Source organism: Aphidius gifuensis, linkage group LG1 (genome assembly GCF_014905175.1).
Source record: "Aphidius gifuensis isolate YNYX2018 linkage group LG1, ASM1490517v1, whole genome shotgun sequence".
Taxonomy (NCBI): Eukaryota; Metazoa; Arthropoda; class Insecta; order Hymenoptera; family Braconidae; genus Aphidius; species Aphidius gifuensis.
The window spans coordinates 16,489,126-16,503,728 of NC_057788.1; the positions used below are offsets into that span (position 1 = coordinate 16,489,126).

The 14,603-nt window shown below is 30.1% G+C and overlaps 1 protein-coding gene across 3 annotated transcripts in view; it reads right to left on the bottom strand.

Moving 5' to 3' along the window:
• LOC122849567 (acetylcholinesterase) overlaps positions 1–14,603 on the bottom strand; it is a 274,697-nt gene that overhangs the window by 13,656 nt on the left and 246,438 nt on the right. The gene's annotated exons all lie outside the window — the stretch shown is intronic.

Sequence of the window (14,603 nt, forward strand, 5' to 3'; positions counted from 1 at the left end):
TTTTATCTGTTGAATGATTTTTAAAAGTAACAATACAATAATAGTGCATTTTTTAAAGTGAAACTTCTTTAGGGAGGGTAGTGACAAAATTCGAGGCCCTGCTAACGTTACACGCTCTCGTATACTCTCTGTCACACGCTTTCGTATACGCTTGGTCACACGCTTTCGTATACTCTCTGGTGTACCCTCGGTCACAAGCGGATGAACTCGGAGCGTCAGCTGCTATGTGTGTATGCGTGTGCGACTTTTTTGAAGTGAAACTTCTTTTCATTGGGCAGTGAGAAAAAAATTGTATGTAACGCTCAGCAGTGACACTTGGGCCTGACTCTCGGCACTGACACTCGGCACTGACACTCGGTACTGACGTTCGAGCGTAAGTCCCCTGCCTAGCCCACAAGCGTTCGCCCATATGATTAATAAGATTGAGTGAGAAAGAAATATATACGGTGAGAAAGTATGTATGAGTTGTATGAGTAATTTGAATAATTGAATGCAGTTAAGAGTATCATTAATTTGATCGATAACAAAGCTGATAAAAGTAAAATAGTATACATAATACATATATAGTATATTATAATATAATATAGATTTATAGTATAAATAATAATAATGAAAATAATTTCAATAATATTATTAATAATCATAATAATATTAATAATAATATTTATTAAAAATAAAAACGAAAAATGAAGCCGATTGCTCCGATCCATTTATAATTGGTTCTCGAAAGAATATTTCATTTGTTTTTATTTAATTTATTAATTCGTTTATGTTGTTCACCCGTTGCTAAGTGACAGTTTTTCTCTTCTGTAGGATTAAATAATTAAAATTAATGAAGTCAATGAATATATAAAATTGTATATTAATAAATAATTCATGTATAAAATATTGATTAATATTTAGTATTTAGTAAAAATGTCGTATACGTTCACCTTTAATAACAAATTTAAATATTGTTTAGTACCAGATTTGATTCTTTTGATAATTGTTTTTTTGTAGATATTATTTATATGATATTGATAAATATCAATTAAAAATGAAATTTATAAGATAAAGAAATTATGGAAAAATTTTTTTCAAACTTATAATTGCATAAATTTATAAATAAAGATTATTCATAATAAACATAAAACAAAATACAGCAAAATAGGCTCCCATTGATCTCGTTATTATTAATCGATAATGTTATTGGAATTTCTATCATTAATATCATATTGATGTCATTCTTTTTATTAGTAACATTATTATGAATTACATTATCAATATTATTGTTTTAATTATTTATATACGGTGTTATTGACTTTGTGTTTCTGACACGCACAAAATAAGTATATTTTGTGTAGTGTGCTAGCACACCACATACTTGTTATTTCCTCAAATTTGCTCGAAGAGTATAATAATAATAATAATAATAATAATAATAATACATAGGATACATAGTTTCGGGTGGGGAGTTGGAAACTCCGACATGCATCATTGTTTATATCTGTCTAAACTGATCTGTAATAATTTAAAATTATACTTGTTAAATTAATTTGATTTAATTATTATAATATTAATACTTTTGATATCAACGAACAAGTAAGTTATCTCAAATTATAGTTAGCTTTTTTCTCTATAATTTATCTTATTCATTGACTGATATGATTTTTTTCCACGACTGATGAGGTTATGGGACTGTTCATCTGTATGTTAACATTATTAATATTATCTATCTGATTATTTATGTTTACAATTCCGTATATTTGCGATCATTTGTATTGATATTGTTTTTTTATTCATTTTTCAATATATTTCAGATAACTATTGATAATTCTAACATACTGAAACGCTACATATATCCCAAGACGCCAAAGCATCTGATAAGTAAAAGGGTAACAAACAAGTAAGCTATAAACGAAAAATTATTATTTATTATCTACCTTTACAGTAATAAATTACGATCCTCCAGCCAATCATCAAATTTTTCATGCCATCCTTACTCATATTTCTTAACACATGTTTTCAGGTTGTCAAATGATATAGTATCTTTTTGATATATTGCATTTTTCTTTGTATGCACATCATATATATACTTGAGTATGGAAATCTCATCAGCAGGTACAAGTGACAGCAGTGATACAGGTAAATTTTCATAATAAAATCTATTTTTTTCCCTGCACTAATAAATATTTTTTTAATCCTTTTGCTAGACAGTAACGCTGATGGCGATAGACGTCAAGTTGAGAAAAAATTAATACGTAAATATCACCAAGAAGGCTTTAAATACCAAGAAATTGCAGATCTTCTTTGTGAATGACATAATATTTATATGTCCCTGCGAAAATTAAAAAGAATTTTAAAGGCTCTAGGATTGAAGCGTCGAGCTATTCCAGAGGCTGCACTTGAAGATATATTAACTATTGTTTTGGAAGAAATTAGGGGTGGTGGTTCTTGCTTAGGATATAAAGCGTTATAGCGACGTTTAAGACACAAATATGGATTGCAAGTTAAACGACACACTGTATTAGAGGTATTGAGAGTTGCTGATCCTGAAGGCATTTACTCAAGATCCAAAAGAAGACTTCGTCGACGCGTATATTCCACAGCTGGACCTAACTGTATTTGGCACATGGATGGTTATGATAAGTTGAAGCCATTTAAATTTCCTATACACGGTTGTATTGATGGTTATTTAAGGAGAATTTTATGGCTTCATGTAGCTTCATCTAACAATAATCCTGCTGTCATTGCTTATTATTATCTAAATACTGTCAAAAAATTAGGCCTTATTCCTAGAGTAATACGTTCCGATTGTGGAACAGAGAATACAGTCGTTGAAAAACTGCAACAAGCTCTAAGATTCGATGATGAAGACAAATCAGCTGGATTGAAAAGCTTTATCAAAGGAAAAAGTACTTCCAACCAACGTATCGAGAGTTATTGAGGTCAAATGCGTCGTTCTGGTGTCGATTTTTGGATTTCTTTTTTTAAGGACTTGCGAGATACATTTTTATTCAATGATAGTGATCCAATCCATGTAGAATGCATTCGATATTGTTTTGGTCCTTTGATTAATAGAGAGTTAAGCTTAGTGCGTAAAGAATGGAATAACCATCCGATTCGTCGACAAAAAAATGTTGAGTCACCTGCAGGGAGACCCAATCATATGTATTACTGTCCATCAAAATATAATACATGCGACTTTAAAATAACTGTTGATCCAAATGTTATCCAAACGTATATGACTGAATATACATCTCAGCCAGTGCTGATAGATCATAATTTCAGACAGTTAATTCAGCTATTGATTCCTACAGTTAAAGAACCTACAGGCGAGCTACTGAATGTTTGGATCTGAGTATTTTATCTTGAAGCCTTTATTTCCCATTCCATTCGTCTCTTAAGTCACACATACATTTATAAAAAAATAAACGATGCAAACCGAGTGCTGCCGAGCATGTTAATTTCAGCTGATTTCGGCTATCTCGAACAATCTCGAAGTAAATTCGGAAGCACTCGGATGACATTGTTTATTTTTCTTTTAATTGTGTGTGTGATTTAAGGGATGCATGAAAAGGGAAATATAGACTTGAAGAGAAAAAACTCAGATCCAAACATTCAGTAGCTCGCCTATACGTCTGTATCAGAAGCCTTAAATCTTTACAATTGTATTTTGGAACGAATAAATGAGAGCAATAATTAAAACATGTCATTCACGAAGCATATGGATATTGCGACAGTCTTAACTCCGAGTAATACTAATGAGGTTAAATTATTGACGAAACCGATGCAGTTTGGAGTTGAGACCTTCTGAAGTGACGGAAGTTGCTCCTTATACTATATATATTGGACTATCAACCAAAAACCAATAAATGTTGAAAATTTTATGTTTACCAAAGATAAAAATATAATATTTATGTGCTTGTATGTAATGTTAAAGTTGATTTACACTTTTCTGTTTCGAATAAAAAAATTTCATAACAAAGATGATAACCTGGGACGTAATATTATCTAATGAATAAATAAATAATTTAATGAGTTTTTGGTAATCAGTTCATTTGAAAAAAAAAATTCCATAGTTATATATTTAGCTATGACTATTGCTGTAGTTGAGAGGGGCTTACTTGAACTGTACATCAATAATATTGATATGATAGTATTATTATGATTCATTTTTTTGTTTTTACTGGACGATTTATTCAATTATTTTATGACATTACATTATTCAAAAAAATATAATTAGATAATAACATAGAAAACTCACTCGATCTAGCTACCATTTATTTATGACTTTTTTTCTTTTTCGAATTATTTTTTCATATACCCTAGTATAATTTTTAAGAATATCTATTTATTTTACCAAGCAAATGATATTGCTTAGGGATATTTTTCAAACTTTACAATCGTGTTGTTATATAATGATGACACTTTTTCAATACTTCATATCTTCTTTCTTGAAAATAAAAATTGAAAAACTTAATATTGAAAATTATACACAATTTTTAGATTGATATTATATTCGAAATATTCTTAATTTGATAAATTTAATATCACAATCTTGAACATAATCATTTCATAATCATGATTCAACATTTAAATCATCACGAAGTCATTTCATGCATCTCTTTATCTAGATTATATACATTTCTTCTTATTTTGATGGACACATATTTTTTTTTTTTAAGTTTAATTAGTGATAATGAACAATACAACAATGACAACTTATCAAACTTGAAAACTAATATTTGAATCAAGTTTTTCTTTGGTTCAAGTCTGTTCCAACAATATAACAATATATATATTTTTAAACGACTAGTAAAATTAAGTTTTATATATTTATATATATTGTATTCAAGCACAATAAATAAATATCATCAAAAAAAAATATTAAATATGTAGTATATTATTAAGTATATTACATGTATCATCAACAGTCGAGAGCAGTAACGCTATATTTTCAAGTGCATTGTTTTTTTTTTTTGTTAATTTCTGAATGGCCTTGTTTATGATTAAATTTGAAACTCACTCGATTTTTGGCTAACACTGAACAACAACGAGTATAATGAAACCAATATAATCAGTTTATTTGAGTGCTTTTTCAAAAAATACTTCGCCATACAGTCATGTTGAATTGTTATAATGTTATTCACTGATTATCTTTTACTCTTAGATAAAATCTTAGTAATTACGATTTATTTTAACTTAAAAAATACGTAAATTACACATATTCACACAACTTTTGAAGCTGTTTGTACTCAGTCATTTTTGTACTCAGTGTCTTATTTAATAAAAAAAAACCTTAAAATTAGAAAAGTACGAATATAAGTACGAGAAAAATTGCTTGATAAAAAATTAGTCTACTTTATAATTTTGATTTTGTTATGAATTAGATAATAAACTTTTTTCAATCATCCAAACTATCTAATTCAGATTGCAAAATTTCTTTGCGTGTTTTCCAGCACTTTTTATTATAATTATATGAATCACATATTCTACTGACAGAAGGCCGGTCCTCTGGCTTATATGAGCAAAATTCTTTGACAATTTTACGGATTATTTCTGGAACTTTATCAACTTTAAATACCCAATTTTCATTCAGTTTTGATCTAATCGTTTCTAGGCAACAAGGAAATGTGTCCTGTTCAGAATAAACCTCTCGAATTGTTATGCCTGTAGCCCAAATATCAGAGTATGTTGTTGGTTTTTTGTTTTTTCCATGTATCATTTCAGGGGGCATATATGCCAAAGTACCAGAAACTGAATCACCAACTGCTGAAAATCCAGATACAGTTTTAGTGAATTGATAGAGTTTACTCAGTCCAAAATCACATAATTTCACCTCAAGGTCTTTGGTTCACATGATATTATTAGGTTTAATATCCCCATGAACGATCATTGTTTCGCCATGATGAATGTAAGTTATAGCTTGACATATTTGAACAACAATTTTATCTTTTTGATTTATTGACAAGTTATAGAGTTGCTTTGTTGATGCATCATGGAGGACTGCATCTATTATATTATTATTATTATTATTATTATTATTATTATTATTATTATTATTATTATTATTATTATTATTATTATTATTATTATTATTATTATTATTATTATTATTATTATTATTATTATTATTATTATTATTATTATTATTATTATTATACTCTTCGAGCAAATTTGAGGAAATAACAAGTATGTGGTGTGCTAGCACACTACACAAAATATACTTATTTTGTGCGTGTCAGAAACACAAAGTCAATAACACCGTGTTTCGTGCGCTGACACACAGGTGGCCCTCTAGGGCTTCCCTATACTTTACCTTGAGTTTTTCCCAATGTGTTGGCTTTTGGGCCAATATATAGATAGAAGATTGAGCCAGAAGAGATAGAAAGAAGGATAGAGCTAGAAGAAATAAACCGAACGGTGGTATTGGAACGTACCCTAAATTTTCAATGTAATTCAGCCGGCTGCAACTCGTAAATTTCAAAAGTAATTAGCCAATATCTTTTAAACGGCACTGAGGAAATGGATCATTTTTTTTTCATTAATTTCGTATTTGTAAAGTGTACAAATCTTCAAATAGGAATCAAAATTTAAATTAAGAGTTTAAAAAATACAAACGCGAACGTACCTATACGCCCTATGCTTGCGTGTTAAAGTTGTCAACTTTGACACTAATTATCTGGATTTTGACGCAGAGAAAAATTACGAAAAAATTCCACCAAATAGATAATTATTTTATTTAAACATTTAAAAAAAAATCGAAAACTGAATTACGGGGATTTCTTTTGAAAAGAACCTTAATGATCATATATGGGGAGTTTATTTATCGTTGAGTGAATTAACTTGTTAACTCCTTCAGACAGCATTCAATGAGCAAGAAATTCAGCTCCTTAGTACGCTGATACATCAGCATCTTGACTTATATATAAAAAAATTTTCTACACATTTAAAACCCAAGCATCATTTCATGACTCATTATCCACGATTAATTCGTGAAACTGGACCACTTACGAAAACTTGGACAATGAGAGATAAAGGAAAGCATCAAGTGTCAAAGAAAATTTCAAGTAAATGTCAATCATGCGTTAACAGAGCTAAAATTTTATCAATTACTCATTCAATCAAATATCATAATTATATGTCTAATAATAAAGTGAACAGTGCAAGTTTGTCAGTCGGTCCAACTCAACAGGTTGACTTAAAATTATTCAAAAATTATAATCTTTTTTTTAACCAACTTGATTCCTCTGAATTGACTACCGTATATCATTGTAAGTGGATTACATTTGATGGAGAGTCATACAAGCCAAATAGTATCCTTCGTATGATAGACTCTGAAAATCCTTTATTTTTTCAAATTTGAGAAGCTCTATTAGAGAAAAACAATGAGGTTTTTTTATCACTCACTCGATTGAAGAATCATTATACAACCGACACTTCTAGGCATACAAAATCTTTTAGCAAAATCCAGATTGTTATAAAATTTTATATTTAAAAGATACTGATGGAATCGTCTAGTAGAGTCAATTACCAAAAAGTAAATGGTACATATGCAGAAGATAAGCGAGGGAAGGTGTTTTTCTGATCAGCGTTTAAAAACTCTCTATACTAAATTTACACTTTTTTTGTCGAAATATTTATTCTACTATTTATCTACAGGAAAAATGTAAATTTAACATAGTGAGCTAGTAAAACACGCTTTATACACTAACAATTCATGGTAAGTTTTTAAAATAACTTTTCTACAAAAAAAATGCAATTTTTACAAGATAAGCTGGTAAACTTTACACAAAAATAGGTAAAACACTTGATTAAACAAAAAAAAATTAACTCTTACAATATTTCACTACGGTCCCAAATTTTACATTGCTTTTCGTGCAAAAATCGCATGATCTTTTTCTCAGTGAAGCTTTTAAGGGGCTTTTATATACGACCCATACAAAGTCCCTATCTTAATTATTGCAAAAGTTGAGAAATGCTACCTGGTAAAAATGCTCCGTCGAATCGACGTTGAGCCCGACTTAATATCGAGATAACATATATAAGCATAAAGAAAAATTTCAGGTTAAACACGATATTAAGTTGATTTTACAGGTACATTCCTACCAGGGTATAGCTTTCAGGAGAAATATTGGAAAACAGTGCAGTGAATAACTCAACGGTGAATTGAGATGAAGACTGTGCATTAAGCTTATATGATGGATCTTAAAATACTTTATTGCCCGCATTGAAGGTTTTTTTGTCTATCGTTCATAGTTTTTGAGAAAGAAAAAAACTTAAATCAAAAACAGAAAGTTAGATATTACTCAAAAACTATTCATCATAGAAAAAAAAGCCTAGTATGCAAACAATAGAGCTTTTTGAGATTTTTTATATAGGCCTAATACGACACCTTTATTTTAATTATAGCTCCCGAATAAATCGTGGAAAACGGCGCAATTAATGAGTCGACGCAAAATCAAATAAGAAATTTCGTACCAAGCTTATATTATGCGCTTTAGAAAACTTTATCGCCCGCATTGTGGGTTTTTTCTTCCATCTCTAATAGTTTTTGAGAAAAAAAAAAAAAACACCAAAATTAAAAAAAAAATCCAATACTTGATGTTTTTCCTCGAAAACTGTTATCAATGGAAAAAGAAAACCCTGGCACCGTCACTGGAATTATTCCTGGTGCATAATATGACCCTAATACTAAATCTTTATCTAGATAGAGAAAAAAAATACATTTAATGGAAATAAATTTTGAAAAAATCTCAAGTAAATTTGAAATATATACAAATTTGGACAGACATAATTCGGATATATGTATATAAAATTTACTTTTTGTTTTTTTTATTTTTTTTATTTTTGAATTAATCTATAAAACGCATACTTTTTATCTTGAAAAATCTGGAAATGAAATTGTATACAAATTCTAACAGGTATAACTAAAATTTATTTCCGATTTACTTTTTTTTTTTGTCAAATTTTTGTAAATAGTCAATAGAAATTTTTTTTTTTTTTACTAAACATTAAATTTTACGTTAAACGTTTTAGCTGCGCATATTTAACAAATAATTTTTACTATTACAAGAAACCAAATATTTGCCAGGATATTTTGTAACGATTCTCGTTGCCTTAAAGGCTAAGCCACATAGACAACGGTTCGACTCTTCAACTAGCGACATCATCAACATCAAGTCACATTAGAATAGGGCAAATCCCCCCTCTTTTTGATTTGTAAAATTGAGTAAAATTATTAGTGAGTGAAAACTCGCTCTCTTGTCTTTGAGACGTTAGACTGACTGGACCTCTGTTTTAACCAGTCGTCTGGCGACGGTGAGTTTGAGGTTATTTTTGTATGTGTTTAGCTTCGTTTTTGGATGATCAACTCAAGGCGGATCCTCGAGCTGATCATGATACTTTGATACTTTTGATTATTAGATTTAGCTTATTAATCATTAATTAATTAATATTTTGTTGGACGCGGTCCCCTTTAGATTAGGATTTTTGAGATATTATTGGATCAGTTATTTTGTATTTGAGTTACGTTGGCTATTTGAGTTACGTTGATAATTGAGTTTGTGTTTGATAAATAAATATAAAGTAAAATGAATTAATTATGTTTCTTTTGTTATTATTTTGGGGTATTTATTTATTATTATTTTCAGATAAAATTAATTATAACAGCTTTATCCGGCCCTTCTACCAAAACCCACACACTGAGCGACCCTGCGGCTTTCCTCTAGATTGCTTGTTTCGGTTGTTTTATTTATTTGTTTGATTGTATTTTGTCCAGGTATGAATGTGTTTTGAGCGCGAGATTGTGTTATGCCTTTTTCCGGTTTTAAGGTGATTCGAAAACCGCTGATTTTAATTACTACGTTTTTGGATACAATTTATTATTATTATTATGTTGAATTTATTGGACTTTAGCTTTGTTTATGAAAAAGGACAACTTACAGGTAAAATGGCGGTAACAAGTGGTCCGAAAAGATAACTGGCAGAAATGTCATGTTACAATTTCAATTAAAAACTTCAATATTTATTTTTTGCAATTTTAACTGTAAAATTTGAAAATTAGAGATTTAAATATAGTCAACTTGAAAAAGATTTTTTGGATAAATCCATTTAAATACAAAATGAATTTAATTCATATTTTTTTTGAATATAAAGTGGATGTCATTTATATTTGAATTATATTCTTCAAAAATTCAAAGTAAATTTGATTTATGTCTAATAATATTTTCGATAAATATGTAATAAATCAAAAATTTACCTCAATTTGATCGTGGTATTTGTAATTTTACGAAATTTAAATGAAATATGCATTAAGGAATGCACATAAATTAAAAAAATGATTCATTCAAAAGAAAAAAATGCTCAGAAGAGTATAAAAAAGAAAAAAAAATAAATAATAATTACATATCGTGGGGTGATGATTTGTTTGCATTTTTCATTAGCTGCTAGTTCATTTGGTAGCTTATCTTCAGAGTCATCTACAATTTTTATTGTATTGTTTCTTGTTTGTTGATATATTTTTCTAGGTCTACTTTTACCACCTGTTCTCAATATAGTTGGTCTACCACGACCTCTTATTGATGTATTGTTTGGTCTATCTGGTAGATTTTCTCTAACAGGTGTCTCTGGAGCTAGTTGGAAATCATCAATGGATTCATTGTCTGAAACATATTCATTATTAATTATTTTGAGGGAATTCGATGGTGGATTTTGATTTGATATGTCCCCACCTTCACCTAGAATTTCTTCATACTTATTATTATAATACTTATCATTCATGAATTTTGCACTGCGACAAATTATTATTTTTCGAGTTTCTGGATTCCAGACTCTGTACGCTTTTGAAGTATCCGAATATCCAACAAATACACATTTGTGTGTTCGTGAATCAAATTTGCCTTTGTTTATTTTGTTATCTAAGGCATATACTGTTGTCCCAAAAATTTGAAAATCGTCAACGTTTGGAATTTTATTTGTCCACAGCTCATGAGGCGTTTTGCCATTTAAAGGTTTTGTTGGACATCTGTTACGAATATAATTGGCTGTATTGATTGCTTCAGCCCAAAATATACCTGGTGTTTCAGCATGTCGCATCATGCACTTTGCCATTTCATCCAGGGTTCTATTTTTTCTTTTAGCTACGCCATTTTGTTGTGGTGTATATGGTACAGTTAACTTCCTCTTAATTTCATTTTCTTGTAGGAATTTATCAAAGTTTGAATTGCAGTATTCTCGACCATTATCTGTCTGTAACATTTCAATTTTCTTGCCAGTAAAATTTTCAACCATAGATTTATATATTTTAAATTTTTCTAACGCTTCATGTTTATGTTTTAAAAAGTATACTTCACCCCATCTTGAGTACTCATCTATGAAGGTGATGAAGAATCTGTGTCCACTGTGAGAAGGGCGTCGAAATGGACCGCTTACGTCACTGTGGACTATTTCTAGTCAATCTGTTGTCCTCCCGTCACTGGATTTTGGAAATGGTTGATTGACAGCTTTTTCTTGAGCGCACACTTCACAGTTTTTAATTTCTTGAAGTGATTTTCGTATATTTAGTACTCCCTGTTTACACATGAGCTTTATATCTTTTTCGTTGACATGGCCTAGACGTTGATGCCATTTTTCAAAGTCATTTTTGGAATTAAATTCGGCAAGATTTGCAGCGTTTTGGCTCTCTTGGATATAGTATAGATTGCCAATTCGGTTTGCTGTTATCAGTACATTATCATTTATGTCAGATATTGTCGCTTTTTCTTTTTCAAAGAGGATTTTATGATTTTTATCTGTCATTTTTAACACTGACAGTAAATTAGTTCTTAAATCATTCACATATAGAACACGATCGAATTTTACTGTCTTTTGTTTATTACTATCATTAATGTTTATTTTAATTTCACCAACACCACTTATTTTTGTTGAATCATTATTGGCAAGGCTTAATTTTAAATTTGCTTTCTCAATTTGTTAGAATAGCTTATTGTTTGCAGTGATATGTGATGTACTGCCACTATCTAAGCACCAAAGATTTTTATCATTTGATTTGTTAGCATTGTTTACATAATTCATTAATGCGATTTCTTCATTTGTCTGAGCACTTGCAGCAAGTTCAATATTTTCTTCGTATTTATCTTCTTCTTCTTCTTCTTCTTCCACACAATTTGCGTGTTTATAAATATTTTTTGAATAGCAATCTTTTGCATGGTGGTTGTAACCATTGCACCTTGCACAGCGTATTATATTGCTTGACTTTCTGTCAAAGCCTTTGTTATTGTTGTTGTGCGGGGTCCATCTTCTCTGTCCATTCGTTCCCCCACCTCTGTTGTTATTGTTATACCAGTCATCTGTTTCTGTGTGTGACGGTGGTTCATGTGCTAGTCGTTTTCCACCTCGGGAAAACGAGTTTCGATTGCTCGGGCCTTTTCGGCCAAACGAAGGTTTTGCGTACATGGCTCTTTGACCTTGACTGTTTCCAATATTTTCTGTAATAGATTTTCTTGCATCTGACTCTTCTAGAAGTTTCGAGCGCAGATCTTGCAATGATGGAAAAATCTCTAGTCATAATTATCATTCTAAAATTTTCAAATTCTTCAGGCAAACTATTCAATAAAAACATGGCCAGAATTTCATCAGTTACTTCCAATTTTATTTGTTTTGATTTATTCACAAGATCAAAGTATTCATTAATATCATCTCGGATGCTTTTTGCGCTATCCATTTTAAAACGTGTAAGCATGGCAAGTAAAGTCACTCTATTTATTGGTGCACTTGACTGATGCTCGTTTTTAATTTTGTCCCATAATTCTTTGGACGTATTTGTAGAATGAATACTTTGTAATTCGCTAGCTGAAACGGCTAGGATTATTTCGCATCTGGCCAGTTTATCTTTTTGATTCCAATCATCACATTCTCTTGGAGGTTTTGTTTTAACGCCTGATACGATATCCCAGAGATCCAATTTATATAAATATGATTCCATCCGGACTTTCCATATTTCATAATTATCATGTTTTAATGGATCAATTGAGATAACGTGGGATTTCGCCATTGTCACTAATTTTTATATGTATAAGCACTCACTGTTCACACGCGGTTTCTGATGCAATAGACGCTACACGTTTTCACTAGACGCGTTGTACGTTAAACGAGAAAATTTATTCAAATGCTTGTTATTTAATTTTAGGCTAAATGCCTGGGCCCATAACCTGTTGGTTATGGGAGGGTAGATTATAAATAATAACAAGTACAATTTAATATTATTGGTTACGTTTATTTAGATAGCAGTCAGAGAATATATAATGCGAGGCAAGAGTGTAAAGTGCACGGCGGCCAGAACTGGAATGAATATATTATATAGAGGTGCATATAGTGTGTGTGTGTAGTGTATGGTTGTGTGTGTTTGTTTAGTGTCAGCCTGTAAGTTAAGATTTGTGTCCGGTAGTGTAGCAGTTGTAAATATATTTGGTCAGGGACGTGTCATCAGACTTTGTATCTCCAACAAACATAAATTGAATTTATTTTGTATCTAAATACATTTTACTAATTGATAAAGAAAAATATAAATATTCTTAGAATATATTTGAAATTAACAAATAATATATCAATGTAAATTTATATAAATGTTTTTTCAATAATTTATATTCAAAAAATATTAATATTATTTGAATATTATATTCAATTGTCCCATATAATGTCTTGAAAAAAAAAACTGTTATGCTTAATCGACTATTTACAATAAAAGTTGAAGATAAATATTAATTATATTAATTCAAATTTGTATATAATTTTAATTACGAATTTTTAAAATAAAAAAAATTATAAAATCGTATTCAAGTATTCTGACAATATATTTCCACATGGATTTTAAAAAAATATGTCTAGATTATTTGTCGTTAATATATATGATATTTTTTTCTACTATTCATCATTTTTCCAGAGATGTAATACATAATTGTATTATTAATAAATTAAATTATTAGTAGGAAAAGATGTAGCTAATTCTTAGACGAATACTTAGATATCTATGAGGGCGAAATGTAAGCGGTATCTTCCCATCGGATGGCTATTTCTATTGGACTCATAAATAGCCATTTCTTAGCTAATAGTTCGTATATCATATGAGAATAATTACAAATCTATTCATTTATATTTCTAATATAGAGGGAATATAATTTCATCTATATTGTAACTGATTTTTCTCCCAATAAAGTAGAAGCGTCGGTTACTATGGGATCAACGAGGATTTCTCACCATCCTCTTCTCTTACCATCAGGAGGGAGCCAGCTGGTATATAACGGCAACTAACCGACCGTGGGGTAGTTTCGGGAGCAAGAGCCGCCGACGGTCATTTCGGTAGCGACTAGTTCAGTAAGAAATAGTGAAGGGGTCTACCATATTGGTTTTCGAAACGTCACTCGGACGCCATTACTAAAATGAATATAGTTTTTAGTATTGGCCGGGAGCTGATCCGGTTCTGATCAGAATCCTAAAAAAGAGCGTTACATTCTGATCTATTCCTGATCTGGTTTTGATTTGAAATCAGGTTCCCTGATCCGGTTCTGATCAGAACCTTAACTAAATTTCCACTCGGGCAACTCCACCAAAGAGTCAGCTAG